This window comes from Brachyistius frenatus, unplaced genomic scaffold, assembly GCF_029030835.1.
Source record: "Brachyistius frenatus isolate BFR_SWC_R1_liver_20210118 unplaced genomic scaffold, ASM2903083v1 Contig_41, whole genome shotgun sequence".
NCBI classification, from domain to species: Eukaryota; Metazoa; Chordata; class Actinopteri; family Embiotocidae; genus Brachyistius; species Brachyistius frenatus.
Window position 1 is genome coordinate 2,044,558 of NW_027210640.1, and position 19,842 is coordinate 2,064,399.

Below are 19,842 nucleotides of genomic sequence, written 5' to 3' on the forward strand. Positions count from 1 at the left end.
GTTGTTTTATTGATTTATTACCCCACCTCAGCCCTCATTTGAAGAATATATGGTGTATTTTTAACGATAGTCAATTTAATATGAATAAAAAGTTTAAAAAAAAAAAAAAGTGCTCTCAAGTAAATGTATTTCTGGTAGATGATAAAAGAAATGTTATAGCCTTTTTATGAAAGAAAAAAAATACTTTATTGCAGTGAGTCAGGTGCTGGGAGCCCCAGGGGCGATCATTATTGCACAGATAACCTCAGCAGCCTTCCCCTCCTCAGATGTGACACCCGGTAGGATTATCTTCCTCAGACTGTAACTGTACAATGGCCTTTGCAGGTTTATCTGAGCAGATTACATCCAGTGGAGTGAAGTCCCCATTTGAAAGGCTGACTGTGATTCCCTTGTTGATTTAGCTGTGGCTAAGACTTTGATTACAAAAGCCACACGTTGAAGGATCTGTACTGTCTATACAGTGAGAGCAGCAGAGAGCAATGTGGTGCAAGCGGTCTCATTATTAAGGTTCAAAACAGGACAGGAATTAATGTAGTGGGTTGTAATGGTGGTAGGTTAGATGACCAAAAACGTGACTTGTATAGTTGTCAAGTTTGATCAGTTGACCCAGTTTCCATCAGCAGCCATCTGTATTGTCAAAGTGTCCTTCAGCAAGACACCTGTCTGTCGTGTTTCTGTAGAGCCCACTCACCTGCAGAGTTGCATGACCAATCAGCACCAAGGGGGTTAAACTCCAAAGCGAAACGTCTTGTATAGATGCAGCATTTTCAGCACCTTGGCCAGTAATGCTCCCCTGATAAGGAGATTTGTAAGATATATATATGTGGGACCTGTGGAGTAGAAATCATAGACTGTATAGGCGTATTCTTTGTGTCTCAAAATTTAAGCAAATGCGAAAGTGCCTTAAAATACAATGCCACTAAGGGCCACTAGGGGCTGGCTCCAAAATATTCTCGCTCCAATAGATTCCCATTCAAAAAGCATCTGCTTCTCTTATCTGATCAAAAAATCAAAACATATTTTTCACAAGGTATTTTGGTGCCATTAGCTAAATTCAGTCCTTCTGGTCACTGTTTAGTGGTCTTTCTGAAAACAATTCAATGATTAATTCGTTATTTTTCCTCAAAGAGAGCTATGTTTAGGGGCGAGTAAGGTTTGATTGACTTGCAGTTGGGTTTCTGATAAGTGTAATGTCCTGAGTCAGATCAACCTGTTCAGTTTTGCTGAAGGTAACCAACCAAAAGTCATATTGCCCAAAATGTCAGTTATGATTTCATATCCCTTTATACCACACATTTCAGCGTCTACATCCCCACATGCAAAAACCCTTAAAGTTGGAAAATCCATCCTGGTCATCACCAAATACTGATACTTTCCCAGCCCTTTTTGCACATCCAAGTCCTTCTTTTGACAATAAAAAAATATGCACAAAGAAGAAGTGAATGTTGGTGAAAATCTTTCTTGCTTGGTGGTGCAGTGGTTAGCACTGTCGCCTCACAGCAAAAAGGTTCTGGGTTCGAATCCGGTCCTGGGCCTTTCTGTGCGGAGTTTGCATGTTCTCCCTGTGCTTGCGTGGGTTCTCTCCGGGTTCTCCGGCTTCCTCCCATCATCCAAAAACATGCACTTCAGGTCAGGTTACCTGGCGCCGCGGTCGTGGCAGCCTGCTGCAGCATCTCCCCCCTGAAAGCCCCCCTGCTGTAGTGAAGAAATTTCCCCTTGGGGATTAATAAAGTGTATAAAATAAAAAAAAATAAAAAAAAATCAATCAGTAAAACTAGATACACCTTTTGAGATGAATTAAAGAAACTGAACTTCAGAGAATTTTAATGTTGACTAAGTCCGTGTCCTATTCAATGTTGAACTCAGTTTTAACATAATCTAACCCATGGTGAAATGCTAATTATTAGTTTAACTGCCCTGAACAGGCTGCCTGTCACAGCTCGCCTGGAGGAGACTCACAAGTCCTGCTTAGTGTGGCATCAGAGGGTGTTGAGACAGAAGTGGTGATAAATCCTGTGTCCTCTCAGAAGGCGCTAATAATTCAAGATGATGTGGCCAAATGTCACAGGACACATTTCCTGTCCCCAGCAAAGACAGAACCACTCAAGGACATGATAAATGGCCCTGACTTTAATCTTTTCCCTCCAAATCTGTATGAAATCTTAAAGCATGATGCTGTTGTTGTGAGGGTGTCAGTGCTGCAGGCAACATTTTGAAAGAGATTGACACCACTTGTGTATGGCTGTCATGCATGCGAACAATTCCTGGTTGTTTTTATTTTGTTTGTTTTGAGTACCAGATGGGAGGGTTTTTATCATGTCAGAAAAATTCTGATCATGTTGGGAAACTTGGCAGTAAAAACTTATTCTCAGTCACTCTTCCTGTGATCATGAGATCCTTTTCGCACTGATAGTGTGGCGTGTAGTAAAAGTAACCCATCTGCTTCCTAGATAGCTGAAACATCATCATCACTTAACATCATACTTTTATTGTCAACAAAAATTAAGTTAAGTCTGATATACTGCATGTAAAATGCCAATATATCTACCGACTAAGTACAAACATAAAAATGCCCTGGCTTCAAAAGTAGATTGAAAAAAATACTTGTGGAGAATTGGTCCTGCACAATGTCAGTAAATATGCATTTGTGCTCAAGTTGGTAAATAGTTTTAAAGAGAACTTTCAATCATGAGTACAGTTACAAAAAAAAGTTGAGAATATTCCTTCCAAAACATTCCCTTTTTTCTGTGACAATGCGTTTGCCCCTAGTTTATGTGTGCCAGATCCATAAATCTGTCCATATAAGTGATTCCTGACCTGGCAACCTCCTCCTCCCAATGACAAGCCCTCTGACTGAGCCAAATCTACATTAGTTGCACTCCAACTGTCTCAATATCCTCTCAGCACCTCTCTACTGTCTCGTGCATCAGACATAAATGCTTCCTCTTTGAAGGTTTCCAGACAAAATCGATATCCAGAGAGGGAGAGAGTTGGCAAAAACAGAATCCAGATTTCCATCACTTTGGCCTTTTCTTATCCCCCCCAGCCAAAGCCATCAAAGCCAGAGTCCCTGCACAACAATCAGACAGGCAGACAAAGTCATCACTGTGTATCTGAAGGATAGATCCCTTATCTACACACTGGCCTCTGTATGCTTCAGCTCAAACAAGGTGTGATAGCTCACACCTTAAGTCATTCAGAATGCACAAATAATGTGGATGACATCGAGCTTAATGCTTTGAGACTTTATTAGATCACACAGCAAGAGCAGCTACTGGTTTGTGTGTGTGTGTGTGTGTGTGTGTGTGTGTGTGTGTGTGTGTGTGTGTGTGTGTGTGTGTGTGTGTGTGTGTGTGTGTGTGTGTGTGTGTGTGTGTGTGTGTGTGTGTGTGTGTGTGTGTGTGTGTGTGTGTGTGTGTGTGTGTGTGTGTGTGTGTGTGTGTGTGTGTGACATCAGAGGGAAACATGGCTTTGAATATTTTAGTTATTATAAAGAACTGACTTAACAGTTGTACCTGCTAGTTGAGTTTTTTTTGGGACACTTTTTCCAAGCCTCTTTTTCTCTCATCTCATTGAAAATCTGCTAATTTGACTAAAGTTCTTCGTTATTTCCACAGACAAATATTAGATCCTTGGGTTTCTGCACACCCATGTGACAAATTGATATTTGCATAAACCCGGAAGACTACTGCTTACACCAGATTTAAGTCAATTCCCCCTTTATTTATCTTTAAGTTTTGAAAACATCACTTATTCCACATCGTCTGATAGTATCACACATCTTTGGTTCATCACTTTGTTCTACCATTTTATTAAGGCTATTACTCATGGAATTAAAGATTCAGATGCTTCACTGAGCAAACGTAAGTCATGTGTTTTCAGTGGTGCTTAATTCCATCAAATGTTTGGGCAACATTTTATGAAGAATTTTCCAGCAGTATGTTTTTATCTTTGGAAACTTTGATATCCCAATTAAAATTTGAAATGACACTCGGGGTTTAAATAGGAGTTTGAAGAATTATTGTGTGACTCTCTATGAGGTCAAAGATAATACATTAAAAAAAAAAAAAAATCCTGTATAAATAAACTCACTTTTTTTTATGGAAAGCAAAATCAAGGATTATTGCATTTTTGTTCATGAATAGTGAAGAGAGTGCATACTAAGCCTGACATTTTCCTTAGTAGAAAACTAAAAGAAAAGAGTTTTCTGGCAGCTCCACCCCGCCATGGCCTCACAGAAAAAGGAAGCTATTCCTTTGCAGATATACACAGTCAGCACCTTGCCTAACAGTCCCTTACAGCGCATACAGTGGTACACTACAATTAACGAGAGCCGGGTGTTTTTGTGTGTGTGTGTGTGTGTGTGTGTGTGTGTGTGTGTGTGTGTGTGTGTGTGTGTGTGTGTGTGTGTGTGTGTGTGTGTGTGTGTGTGTGTGTGTGTGTGTGTGTGTGTGTGTGTGTGACTGCTGAGGGGAGTTGAAGGGCAACAGCAGTGACGTCAGGGTAAATTGAGACTGTGCGAAGAGTGTTGTTGACGGCACTGTAAACAGCTACCAGGTGGAACAGTGCTCTTCAAGCGACTGCTTTTCATAAACAGATGGGCGCAGTTTATGGCTGCTGCACCTTTTTGTTAAGTGAAGATATAATTACAGATTAGACAGGCTGAGGTAATTGGAAGTTGTACAAACAGTCTATCTGTTTTATTTTTCAAAGTTCCCCCTTTAAGCCAAAAGGTTGAGGTAAGATGTATCTGCATCTGGTTTCGTTTTGCTGGTGTCCTCCTGAGGTTTCTGTTACACACAGTGCAGACAGCTGTCAGTGAAGAGAAGGAATGAGCTTGATATATTAAGTGTATCCACCTCTATTTCCATCTATTCGTTCTTACTCAGACACTATCTGTCTAACAACTCTTTTTTTGGAAGAAGTTCATGTTCATCTCTATATATGAATTAATATAATATGAGACTGTTGTTTTTTTATTGTTGTAGTTTTATAGTGTAATTTTGTAACCCGTTGTTGCCCCACTGTAGTTCACAGGTCATATCAAAAGATTGTATAAAATATAAGATAAAAATACAAAGTATAAAAAGTTATGGCAATGAAGGCAAAACAACACAAGGTGTCCTTACTGTAAATATATTTCTAATATCAGTTCAAAACACTGTAAATACAGTTGAATTTTTGCTGGAAAAAATGTGACAATATGGTTGTGTGTGAATTAATTTGACCACTTTGCATGTTAGTGATCACAGTGTGAAGCATTTATATGGGGATTTTACCACATGTCATTGCAGTTATTATAACCCACAAGGGTCCCAGCGAAATTCCTAGAAGGGTCATTTCTGAAAACCTGCAGCATAATCCACATCTGCTCTTGGTCTTTATGTTCAAAGCTTGCCAATAAATCACAAAATTCAATATTTCCCGCAGAGATTTGAATGAGGTGCTTAGATTCGTGTTTTTCTTTTGCTTTGTTTTGTTCTGTTTACTGTTTTTGGTGATAAATTATGAGGGTCTGGAGTAAACAGAAGTTACAGACCAATGGCAAAGAATGGGATTTGGCTCCAGGGGAGGTTTTGGAGTTTTCTGTGATCTGTGTTGCCACTGAAATTCACTGTAACTTCTGTCAGTCCAAGCTGACAAAAGGTGCTAGCCTCCAGGTGCAAGCTACAATTTTCTCACAGCGACCGTTCAAGCCTGCAGGCAATAAGTACTACTGTTCAAAAGACAGATTTTCAGTGGTGTATTCCTTTAAATGTATGTGTATTTTTTTGCCAACAAAGATAGTTGGTTTACACATGTATCAGTATTATAGGGGGATTACATTTGACAGGTGTACTGTATGAGAAATTAGTCTTACAGTGTGACTGTCATATGTGTGTATAGAAAAGTATTCATCAACATTTTCCTCTCAAGCACTCCCAGGGCTTGCATCCCAATAATGTTTCAATTTTTGGCTCATTTCTGTTATGTCAAAACATTGTGTGGTTAAAAACAGGAGCCAAAAGGAGGCCTTCAGCTCATCACCATTATCCTTCAAGCTTTTGTGCATTTCTGAGTGTCTCCAATGTTCATCAGTGAGAGCGGAGACGGCTGGGGCTGTACTCCTATTCATGAGTCGTTTCTCCCATGTCTCAACAACAAAGCCGAGCAGAAAAAAGGGAAAATAAACCAGAGGAGCTGCCAAAGCACAGAGTGAAAGGTGGTGAGAAGTGTCTTGGCAAGCTCAAGAATTGTTTAGCCTTCTTCTGCTATGGATGCTTTGGACAAGGCAAAAAAATTGATATACTATTTTTCCTTTATGTTTGCCTTCGGTTTCTGTCTCTTCCTCCTCCATCGCCCTCCCACACTCCATGTGCTGTGGTCCATTAGGCTGTCTGTCCACAGCCAGAAGTGACTTTGACATTTGCTGAAACACCCAGTGGAGTGTTGAGGCTTGAAAGGATATCCAATGCTTTGACCCAAAACCACTCGTTTCTTTTTCTTCTCCCCTTCCTTTCCATCAAAAACTCCTTTGTGACATTGTGCACTGGCATGTTGGCTCTCAGACCAAAGCCTGAATATATTTAAACTTCTACCAATGAAAGGCGCCCCCCTCCCGCCATTACCCCTGCTTACACATGCACACATACAGACACAACCCACACACAGGCGCATTTGTGTACACACATCACACTGAGATGCAAAACACACAGACACAAAAACGGCCCAGTGTGAAACCACAACCACTGCAGCCCTGTACTTTCGATGACGTGTCAATATTTTATGAGCACACCAAAGACAAGATAGCTGAGGGGAATCATCTAATGGGGAATTCTTATTTATAACATCACAGCACATATCGTCCATAAAAGATAGCATGAGATTTAAAGTAAGACAAAACTGAATATAATTTACAACCCCATTTCCACAAAAGCTGGGAGGCTGTTTAAAATATAATAATAGAATGCAATGATTTTCAAATCATGTAAACCCATATGTAATTGAAAATAAATATGTAAAATGTTAAAACTGAGAAATTGTATTGCTTTAAGAAAAATAAGCCCTAAATGCACTTGCTCCATACACTTTGTTTGAAAGAGACGCTGTCATACATTCCTATTTTTTGTAGACTCTAGTTGTCAAGCTACTCTTTGTAAAAACACCACCTTTTTCCCCAATAGAAGTAGGGCTGATTAATTCTTACAAGTATTGAGCAAGTGTTAAGATAAGACTAGATTTTTGTTTTAAAAACAGCACTTTCAAATTAAACTGGGCTGGCTGCCCAAGCAGCAAAAAAGACAACAGGAAAATACTGACCAACTTACTTCTAACAACCAACCTGTGGTTAGTGTTAATTTCCCACTTCGGCAGTAACAGTTTTTTCACGTTGTGTCTTACAGCAGATAAGCTGAACCTAAGAAATGACCCGGTATGATATCCACTCCAGAGCGACCATCAAAGCAATGATGGTGCCGTACAAATGTACGTATGAGGAGGAATCCCCTTGAGAACATTCTTTACCCTCTATGAGACAAGCTCAGCCTCCTCTGCCCATCCATTATAAATGGAGTCGTGTGCCTCATCCTTCTCTCTGGGCAGTCAGCGTGAAATATTCACCTGTTCCACTCCTTCAGGAGAGTGGGGGATTAATGGAAATAGAGGAGCTAAGGGAGCTCCTCTGTCTCCAGCTCACATGAAAAAAAGGGGCTGAAACGCTGACGCCAACTTGCATCAGCAAAGACGCCCCCATACCACCAATATATATATATATACACATGCACACCCCCGGCTGTTAGGGAGAACTTTTATGCCTGATTATTCCAGACAACTCCCAGGACTAAAATAATTCAAACAAATCATAATTCCATTATTACTTAATGGCGGAATATGTCTGTCATTAAACTACCTCAGCAGAGTTTGTCAAATATAAGCATGGCATGACTAAATATGTGCTAACAAAGATAAACTCTTCATGTTTACTGATTCAATAAACTACTCAATAAAAATGTTTGTCTCTAGTATGTGTTTATATCAAAAATCCAAAGAGTGAACAGTAAGCATCAAACTATGGATGATGGTTTTGTCATACAACAGTTAAAATTGTTTGGGGAAAAAAAAAAAAAAAATTCCCCATAATTTACAATGTAGAAATACAGGAAACTGTGTCAGAAGAGGGGTATGACATGCAACACAAGCATCCAGCCTGAAATTAACTAAACCAGTTCATATAATATATTGAAATATAACTGTTAGGGTACCAGAACACACTTTGAGGGAACAACATTTTTTAATTATACCAAGACAAAGTCTTCTGTTATCAGCTGTTGTTTCCCAAAAAAGTGACAATCTCCAAAATAGCTACCAGTAAAAGTGTTACATCCCTTCAAATCCCTCTGTGCCATCCTTTTAATAAGGATCTTTCCCACTTTAATTTGCACCTGTAAAGAGTGCTGCTGTTCACTAACATCTGTTGCGCAGTGGGTGAAGTCTAATATTGGGTAGGTGCTCTAACGATGAAGGTGTTTTCTCGCATGGCACGTTACAGAGCTCTGAATTAAGTTGAGCAAGAATTACATTTATCTTTCAATTTTCAATACATCTCATTAACGGTGTTGTATGACCCATGTTTGTTAGTCAGATGAAAGAAGTCTGCTGTGAAAGAAGCTCGTGCGCATGCGTCAGTGTCAAAGTATGAGGTAGTTAGTGACACATTGAGTAATAATGGAGAAGCGGGAGGACAGATTCCCACAGAGGACCAAATGTTCCCTGTGCCTTTTGCCCTGTGTACATCATCAGCTCCATAACCTCTATTTATACACCTCACCACTGGAAACTGTCAGCATTGAGGTGATTTATCAACTCAACAGGTCATTTTTTATGTTTGCTTCCAACTGCTGATTTGCAAGCACGTTGACGGAAGCAGCATCAGGAACCAATCCACGTTTTTTACAGACAGAGTGAAACTCCAGACCCAAAAAGGGTGTCCGCATCCAGTCCACATGTCTTTTTATGCTGGGTGTTGAAGCTGGGCATGTGGTGGGACAAGAGGAAGTGAGGGAGCAAAGAGAGGAGAGCAAAGATCAATAAAGGTATGGAACACATTAAATCACAATGTTGTAAGGCTGACTCATTGATTTCCAGCTGTAACCTATTCTATAGTACACTGAACGGTGGACAAAGTTAACAAGATCCAAGCATCAGTCCAGCTGCCTCACGCAGCAAACCTCTGAAACCTCAGAGGACCCAGAACAGGGAGGCAGGAATGTCTATAGTTATGATGGGAACCATGTACATAAAGACAGGCCAGGAAAAACTGAACCCAAGAAACAGCCCACATTTCCCCTGGAAGTTCTCACACCGCAGCTGAATACTAACTCCAAGAGAAGCAGTAAACATAAAATGTGAATAATCCATTTATCACATGGAAGATGACGAGGCACCCGTGCGAATAATGTTGGCGCACAGGTATACATTATGGGTTACGGGTCATTTAGAGGTATTCACATGTCTCTGTTAGTGAGAGCAACTGTAATTTTGAAACCCATGGGCACCGTTCAATCATTCCACTCTCACCCATTGCAGACCATTTTTCCACTTACACCTTGCCACGGCCTTCCCTAATGGTGCAGCACCAATTTTCTCAGGTACGTATATAAATATTATTGTCAAGATCACAGGCTCTTGTCGAGTGGCAGACAGATACTTCAGTGTCTTACAGATGCCGTACATTTTTACCGCGGTCTCAATCACACAAATAAGAACCACGACCAACTATATGTTGATTGAGAGCAACTGTGAGATCTTTGTAAGACTTCTTCTATGTGAGAATTTATTGAGCTATTGTTTTTCTGCACATTTGTCATTGAATTAGTGCGTTAGTTTAGACTTGCACCCGGGGCATAACTTGTCTCATCTATTCTTTCTGAGTCAATCCACTGACCGCTTGAGTGTGAAGGAGCAATGTTCAAAGTACATGCTGTGAGCCAAGCATGCCTCCTACATTTCAGCCTGTTCGTTGGCGGGGGAGGGGGGGGGGAATACAGAAGTGGGTAGTTTGCTTGGCCTCACATATGAGCAGAGATTACACTATGAAGCGGGAGCCGTATGCTCTCCCCAGAGGCTTGGTTTCTCAATGGTACATGCAGAGAGGATGAATTAGATACCCAGGAGTGTAAGCTGGCCCCCGGTTTCTTCACATGTCAGTGTTAATGGAAGCTCAAATGGTGAGCACAGACCCTGTTGGGTCTGTAGGAGCACAGTTGAGCGTGAGTCACCCAGCTAGAGAGACAGCGATGGGAGGGTTGTTTAGAATCAGCCTCAACCAAACACAATTGGGTTTGCCTGGGAGAGGCTCCAAAGTGGATGTGCAAATGATCTCATCCCACTGCAGAACAAAGTACCTTTCAGACAGAGTGTGAGAAAACACTTCGCTTCCATCTTTTCTCTTGTGAAAATGTATGGTATGTTTATCAGTAGGCAGATTCGTAACATAACCTGTAGCTATTCTTGTCATATTTTGTACATTTCATCCTACTCAGTCGGTGTATTGCCAGAGACATCATTCCACTGCTTTCAACTTTAATGACTTTATGATGTAGAATGTACATTTCTCTTCTGAAGAATACGTTGCTTGGAGTAATGTCGCAGTTCAAGGAATTACAATTCAGCTGTTACGTTGCATTTACTAATTCCAGTATATTGGCATTACTTTGAAATGTTGTTCGCTAAAATGTCAGGATTGATATCGGCTCTGTTTTTTGCTGTATGGTCACAGACTGATCCGGCATACCTTGGCCTGGCGTGTTGGGAGTTGGTGGGAGGAGATTTGTCTCTACCAAAAGGGCAGAAATGTGATGCCTGGCAATTCCAAAGGTGTCTCTTTTTATAGTTGTGTGTTCTAAGCTGGCTTGCTAACAGTAGCTACAGGTTTGTGTATGTTCAGGAGTTACCTAGTTGTATGCAGAATTAAAAAGTTCAACTGAGGTCGGGAGGTCTCAGTGAATCTCTCCAAACTTGAGGGGCTGCCTGCTTGTTAAACCTCAGTGTCTTGTTTTCTATTTATACACCTGTTAAATACAAGATGTGAGATGCGTGTTGAGGATTTAGAGTTGTTTAAAGGCACACCTGATGGAATTTAGGCGAGTCATAAGAATACAACTATTGCGCCGTATTTATGCTGATAAGTAAAGTAACAAAACGGGCAGTAATAAGGAGAAATATTATGAACTAACACATCCATGAAACTTAAATCAAAATCTTAGCATATAAAGATGAGGCTGGTGCGGTGGAAGGAGCAGTGGCAGCATACGTTGTCGGCTCGAGTGTATCAGCAGAGTAAAGCCTGAGAGACACCGCCTGCGTGGTGTGTGTGTGTGTGTGTGTGTGTGTGTGTGTGTGTGTGTGTGTGTGTGTGTGTGTGTGTGTGTGTGTGTGTGTGTGTGTGTGTGTGTGTGTGTGTGTGTGTGTGTGTGTGTGTGTGTGTGTGTGTGGCGGTCGCGGAACGTCTTTTCATTTCGGTGGCCAACAAGTTAGAGCTGCCACACAGCCTGCGCAAGTCGCGTAGAGTTTCGGCATCTCGCCGCACAGTGGTGAGCACAGTTACCAGCAAAGATAAGACAGGCAGAGGATCTTTTATCATGTGCACTCTACAGTCATAGAGAAAACTCAAATGTAGGCTCAACATTTTATTGTGTCAGTAGTTTAATAGGTGAATGGCAGCGTTTCTTTAGTGTGCTCTCTCTTTCTATCACCTGTCGGGCCGCGAAAATTCGATCACCGACGGACGTTATTTAATGGAAACTCCCGATAGAAAGATGGGACTGGCAGTGCCAGCGTTGTAGCAGACACGCTGGCAATGTGGAAACGCAAGCGAGCCGCAGCAGTTTCCGCAACGCAAACTCCGTGCAGGCAGTGTGTCCCGGGGCCTAAGAGTGAAGGGTCTATACTTTATACACCTGCATAAATATTACTAAATGTTTCTTGTCGGCTTGTAACTGAGCAGCAAAAGAGTCCGAAACATGGCGGCGCCAGCTGAAGCCAATCAGCTAATGGAAAGCACGTGTGCTTCACCTGAATTATTGCTGTGCCACTCTTTTAAACCTCGGAAAGCACTGTTTTTTTCAAGTTCAATTTAGTAACATGAGTGTTTCCATATTCGGCTCCGTGAATAAGTCAAACACATGAGGTCAGCTTGAATCCAGTTCAGTGTGTTATACGGTTTACTGATGCTGTGTTTTCATCTGTTTGAATCACCGCTGTCATTCGCTCCTGCTGCAGCGCTGTCTCTTCCAGTGTTGCATTTATCTATTACAACTAATGTGCAAAATGCAATTATGTATGATGCGAAAGTGGAATCTCAGTATTCAAAACACTTTAAGGCAAAGGGTCAAACACTCATAAAATGATGCTGTGAAGTTATGTAAAAAAATCGTTTTGGCAATATCTCTGCAGCACATAACTCAATGTATAGCGTCTTTATTGTCACTGTATCTTCCTAAAATAGTGTTATCAAAATAGGTTTTGCACATTGATTATAGGCTACTTGTTAAATAAGGTGATTCAGATATTGAGTACTGCATGTGCTTGCCACAAATGTAATAGATTACCAGACTGCCTGGGCATAGCTCTTATCTGCTTATATTACGTATAATTAGAGATTGGAAAGATTTGTTGTTGAATGATCCTCTGAGAGTATGTTCAGATGCATAATTGTGTTTACTGGCTGAGGGAAAACAAGTCTTTCATCTCATGGAGATAAGAGCGTGATTTGTGGTCCACTTGGTGGCCTCTTCTGTGTATTCTTAGGTCTGATCTCTTTGTTGCTTTGCTCTCTCCCACCCTCCCTCTCTTTCCCTGATTAATGCTGACGCTTGCCTGAGCATCATAGTTAAGATGAAGAAAGGCTGGTGATAATGGCTTTTAGCCCTGCTTGGTGGGTCTCTTAGTCTGGGGAAGAGATGGATGTCAGAGAAAGGAGGGGGGCTACGAGGAAGGAAGACTGTGATGCACGACCTATTTTTCAATGTACAGTATGTGCACATAAATCTGCACGTGGACTGTCGATTAGCATGTCTGTCATTTGAGTCACCCTTGTGAATAAGAGTTTTTTTTCTATAGATTGGCAAAGTACAGTATATCAGTATATATTAACGATGAAAATAAGCCAAAATCTCCAACAAAAAGAGACATTAAGATGCATACATTAAATTGCATACATTTCCTAATCCCTAACAAACTCGACTGAAGTTCACCAGGTATTCATCATTAACAGACATGTGCCCATTCTTGCTGCATACAGTAGGACACGGTTTATAAACGCGTCGTCTGTTACCACAACGGTCAAAAACAGCTTTCTCTTAAATTAGGGATTCGTACGGCCAACCATGTTGTCACCCATTAATTTGGACCAACACTATACTGATTAAGAGGAATGAATTTGGCTGATGACACCATGATAACTTGTGGAAAGAATTTACTGACTTCGTATTAAAATTTCTTGGTTCATAGTTTCTTCTCATGAAATACAGTGTTTTTTTTCTCCCAGTTGAACAAATCCACCAAGCGTTAGCTATCAATGATTAATGATTGAAACATTTTTCCTAACCAGCATTTAACATTTGGGAGAACATTTGAGTTTGTATTCCCACAAAGTGAAAGTTTTGCTAACTTACTAACTTTTTATCAGCAAGGTACGACTGTGTCAGCCCTGTGCAGAGAAGAAGGTGTTTACATCTGTGAAATTTTACTTAACATTAAGTTTTGACATTAGTGAGTACAGTGGAGCTCTTTGCATTTGTCCTTAGAGTATATTTTTCCATATAGGCCCATAATTCTGGAAAAAAACAAAAAAACAGCAGTCATATTCTGCTGCAGATGCGGATCCTAAGGTATGAACAATATTAATTATTGCCATGGTAACATAATTATTTATGCAATGAAAGTTCCTCGCATATACAGTGTTAGTTTTTTTTTTTTCATTCTTGTTTGATCCATGAGCAGAGGAGAGGAGCAGACAGTTGAAAGCAGATAAAGAAAGGAAATCTGAATTGAAAGATGAAAGACAAAAAAAACAAGTCTCTTCGGAAAAGCTGTATGTGGAGGAAACACTGGAGAGTGCGGCAGCTTTGATCATTCTGCCATGAAGTCTGGGGTTTCTAGTCTGGAGGTGGTAAATTGGCGCACTTGGCCAATTACTTCGCAGCGCAGTGATTTCTCAAAAGACCACTGTACACGGTCACCATTTTCTGAACCTTTTTTGGAGCACTTTTTAGATTCTTGAGCAATTTTTATGGATCCAGTTCACTGAACAGGTGCATTTCAATTTAATAGGTCAGTCTATAATTTAGCTTTTCTCATGTGAGCCATGCAAACCCCCTTTTTTGTATGCCATACACTATCGATTAGTATATCATATCAAACAATCATTAATATTACTCTGGGCTTCTCGACCTTTGTTTTGGAAAACAAACAAATACGGCAGGTCAACAAAGCTGATCATTCAGCTGAAAGATTTTCAAGCCTATCCAAGTCTTGGAAGTCTTTTCAACTGAAAATCAACATGGTCTGTCAGACTTATTTTTTCTTCCATGGCATGACAGCAGTATCACAATTGGGATTACTGTCTGCATTTATTGGTATTCTACCCCGCAGTTATTCCATTGATTCCATGTATCATTCCCTCCACCCACCAGTGGTCCCCAGTCTCTCTCTCTCTCTCTCTCTCTCACTCTCTCTCTCACTCTCACTCTCTCTGCCCAGTCTCCTGCCTGCCAAATCCCCCTCACCTGCTCCCAGTTCCCCAATCTGCTCACCTGCAGCCACTGTGCCAATCAGCCCTTTCAATATATCCATTCCCAGTCTGCCACTACTGGTTTCCGGATCATATTGTCACAGTTCAACAAGGGATAGGACCCAAATGACACCTTTATTCACAAAGAGTTGTTGACTTAACAAAGCCCAGGCATGTGAACACAATACCAAAGGAAAAGTAGATACAAGAGTTCAAAGTCTAGGCAGGGTCCAAAGATGACAAAAATCTGACAAGGAAACTAAAGTCTGTGCTCAGAGAGACAAAAACCTATGAGCTGGCAAAGTAGTATTGGCAGACTGGGAGTGGATATATTGAGTGGGCTGATTGCAAAGTGACTTCAGATTAAATAAATGAGTCTTCAGCTGCTTTCTAAAAGCATCAGACATTACAAATCGTAGATCTATTGGAACCTTAAACTGAATCCTAAGCTTTGTTGGAAAGTCACCATGAAGACAATACTGGTGTAATGTGAATTGTTTTGCTTGATCTAATTGACAGCTTTGCACCCATTTTCTGGATCTTTTGTAGATATTCCAGTGACAACTTGCTGAGAAATTTGAAAAGGGAAATTCAGTTGTCTAGGCAGGAGGATTATCTCTGAAAAAAATGAACTCTATTGTATCCCAACAAATGTTTACAGATCAAAGACATACGAATACCAAAACTTCAGCGTGCAGCTGAATTGCCAGTGGCGCAACCCTACGATGCCTGTCCACCCACTGTGCTTAGGGTTAGAGTAAGGGGTTCATCACCAGCCTTTCAAATCTGTCACAGAAAAGCTCACTGGGCCAGAAGAAAAGGCTACTTTGCTACTGAAAAGATGTGCTTTGCGTGACGTCTCTCCACGTAATAAGAACTATTTATCCTCTGTCGTGCAGGTTGTCTGTAACAATAGAGAGAAATTGCACTTCAAAAATCATTGACTGAGGTACTTCTGTATAGTATTAGTTCTTTGTGGTTTGCCCTTCTGTTGCTGGAGGTGACCAGGCATGAAATCCCATCGACACTATCTAAAAGGCCAAGTGGCACTGCTGTTGCTTGGAGATTAAGTTTGGAACAAATGTGTCGATACTGCCTAATGAAGTTGAATGGTCACTGTCATCGGGAGTACCACTCTGAGATGCCACTCTCTTTCCTGCGCATTTAATTCTCCCATTATTCAGTGCTATTGTATCAGTACATTCAAGTTTTTTTTTTCAGCTTAAAAATTATGCATTACAGATGCATTTGTCAGCAGTTGGGCATCCTAATAGACAAATGTCCAATAGTGCCAGTCAATTCAGTTGCACTCAGCAGTGGTATCAGACAAACATTTAACCTGTCATTTAATGAAGACCCAGCATTGGCTCCAACAGTGAAATTTATGTGAGTTTTGTTTTATTATTGCTTCAGTGCAAATAAATCTGATAGTGTTTGTCTACACAGAAACAATTTGTGGAGTTTTCTTTGCAATTTTAAGGACTGAGTTGCTATGAGCCTGGGATTCAAAAGATTGACACGCCGAAATATTGAAGCAGAAGGGAGAAAATTAACAAATCAAAAGCAGATTATGCAAAGTTTGTGCCTGAATGCTCATTTAATTTACATGAAGGATACCATGTTCTTACAATGCTTCCCCACAACCACAAAAACGGTATGTGCAGTACAGTATGTGGGCATGAATTCAAGTGATGCATAGAGATGCAATCTAGAATGAACAACATACGCATGATAAGCACTCTCTGTCCATGTCACAACTGTAATAATGCATATTAATGGTGAATGACACTATCAGGGATTCTTGTAGTGTACAGAGGAACAAACTGATGCTCCCAGACAGAGGGTGCTGTTTAATCCCCTTGAAAACAAGTGCTAATTCATCCTTTGCCTGATAATAGAAAGAGGAGGGGGAGTCCTTTGCATTGTCCCTTCACCTGTTACATGCTAAGAGACAGTAGCTGTAAGGTATGTTTATGAGGGTATCACTGAAAATATGTTCTTGACTAAATTATAGACTCAACATACTGATTTAGTCCTGACTTTTATCCCATCCCCAATTAACTAGTGAGAGGTGTTAGACATGTTCAATGTCCCTTTGTTTTTAAATCCCACACTGACACTCTTTTTTTTTTTTTTTTTTTTAAACGGATTTCAAAGAACCAATTTAAGGGTATTAAGCCTTACACTACTATAAATATACTGTGAATATAAAATCTCCACATCAAAAAAAAAATTCTATCGACTTATGTGGAGTCTGTTGTTTACAAATTACAAATCCTTAAGAATAATTGGAATCTAAACAGAAACATGCAAAACAAAATGACTGGGGAATTGGTATATTTCCATTTTACCTGTTTGTCAATAGCATTTCATTTAAATGATTTTGTGTACATTGACCACATTCATGTTTAATTTGTTCAGTGTTTTTTTCTTTGCTTCTTAACTTCCAAATTGGCTGAAGTTTGAAAACATGTTTAACAACCTGCAGATCAAACCACCCAAAAAAAAAAAAAAAAAAGCAAGAACGAAATATCAGTATGCTGTGGTCTCCCCTGTGTTATGAAAACCAGCTTTCATTGATCTGCCTCAATTGTCCACCACACATGAAAACAGCTGAATGAGCAAAAGGCAGTGGAAAAGGCATTACTTTCCCACTCCTTGCATAGCTCACTCATGTGAGCCGCAGTGGGAATACGCAGTGGTTCTGTCCTCTCAGTGTAGTTTCTCTAGTAAACCATAGTTACATGGCACAAAGGGTCCACTACCCACCACATACCAAGTAGTGCACGTACAATACAGTCCATCAACTATACTAAGTTAAATTGAAAGGAGATTGGCTTCCCAGATCTAAGAATTCAACTCCGTCTGTATAAAATATCCAACTGTAAGTAGTCTGATAATGTGTGTGTGTGTGTGTGGGGGGGGGGGGTAAACAACTGCACAAAAGGAAATGCAATATTTGCTCGGGGGCTATTATGCATTGTGCATTTATGTTAAATCGACATGGAAAAAAACATTGATTGTAATCAGCTTTGGCATTGTGTGTTCAAAGATAAACATGTAGGATGGATCATATACAGAGAGCATGCTAGCATTGTTTGTTATATATTATGCACACATGTACTGCCTGTGTTTGTTATGTTTGCCACATGGTGTGAAAACAAGGGATTATAGACAAAGCAAACTGAAGGGAGAAGTGGGGCTGTGTCATAGCCTGGTGGTTCTATTATGATGTTAACGAGCAATTTTCCATAACGAATTGACCCTTTTTCTAATTATGGGACATGGAAAAGTTACATGGAATTTAACGGATGCTCAATGTTCACATTTGGACAGGACTGACTGCACAGATGCTGTTTCTGTGTCATAATGTATTTTAATGTTTAGTGCAGTTACAATAATGCGGTTTAGTGTTTGGTGCATGTGGCCAATAATGTTATGTTTAGGCTACATTTTTAGTAATATGGTTTGGAATATAAAAGTGATATAAATGGGACATGGTTGCATTGTTTACCACTATGTTCTGCGCAGAAGTGATGTCAGTGTTTACAGTGTGTTGGCAAGGATTGCCAGGGTAACTGCTGCTGGCAACAGTTCTATTCTTGTCATGCGGCAGTGAGGTAGGAAATATCTCAGGGTACCAAAGCGTGGTCAACAGGGCACAATGTGCTTCTATGAGTTAATTGGGTGTGAAAAGACATGAAGAAGATTTAGATCCTTCACTTCAGCAGGGGAGAAAAGAGGCACTGGAAGGTGTGATAATAAATGGAACCTTAACAGTGACAGGTGGGATTAACAAGCATTGGTGTGGTATAATACAGCACTGCATCATGTGCCAAAGTCTTATCTGGTTCTCCACTACTATATTGTGGCAGTTTAAGAGTCAGTATCAGCATCTGTTCAGTCGTGAAATGAAATGACACCTCTGTTTCACAGCAAGTCATCCTATAAAAAAAAAAAAAACACCTCTGAGATGAGTGAGGCACTCTTCTGATGCCATACTTATGAATGTCACAGGGACATTGAAGAAAAGTCTAAACAGCTTACTTTAAAACTGAAAAGTTGCTAATTGGTTTCCCAAAAACAATGTGGGAATTTTGTATCGAAAAAATAATATATTTTTCTTTTAAAGTTTAATTGAAATGTTTTGTTTAAGAAACAGAGGATAGAGAAATATGGATAGTAAGATTATCACCAAGTATTATCCTTCCAAGGTCTTTTTGCACTAGCTTCAGGGGGTCATTACTCAGTCGCTTCAACTTCTCTCAAATCATCTGCATTGTAAGGTGTATAGAAAGTCAACAGCATCTAAAGCCCATACTCCATGTTAATCATAATATCAATTTTAGGGAAAGACCTTGTTGAATAAATTAGCTTTTTTACCATTCATGGAGCTGCCAGTTCAGTTATAATAACTCTAATATAAACAACCATTTATATGGAGGTATTTTGGCCTCATTTACATTACTAATCATCAAGGTCAATCTCACATTCATTAGAGCTACAGCCGCTAATGCTGGCCCCGTACAAAAGGATAATATTGGACCGGTTTGCCCCTCTTAACAATCGTAGGAGTGTTCCAGATTCAAGGCTGGTCTGAACAGATTTTCAGCCCAAATTATCTTGGAGTGCACGAGGTTTAAGGACATAACAACTATAGCATTAATGGACATCTCAATGTTATCAACTGGTTTGACATTTCACCATTTTTCGAATCACGTAACGAACACAAACAGTTGACAATGACTGTACGGCTCTTTGTGTGACCGAGTGAGTTCCATTTAGATCTCGCGTCACTGAACACAACACTCTGAAATTGTTTAGTATTAACGGAAAGGGTGTGGTCCTGCTTTTAGACTGAATCATCTGGTGTGTGTGTGTGAGTGTTCTTTTGATTAGAATTTGAAAATCAAGTGTAGAACAGACATGATGAAGGATTTAGTCAAATTTGTTTATGTTGTCAAACATTTGAAATCCAAGTTGCACTGTACAAAGCAGAAGTTCTGTTTTAGTTGGCTGATTTTTAGAAGACTTGTACAACTCATCCAGTCGAACTAATTTATAAAATAAAG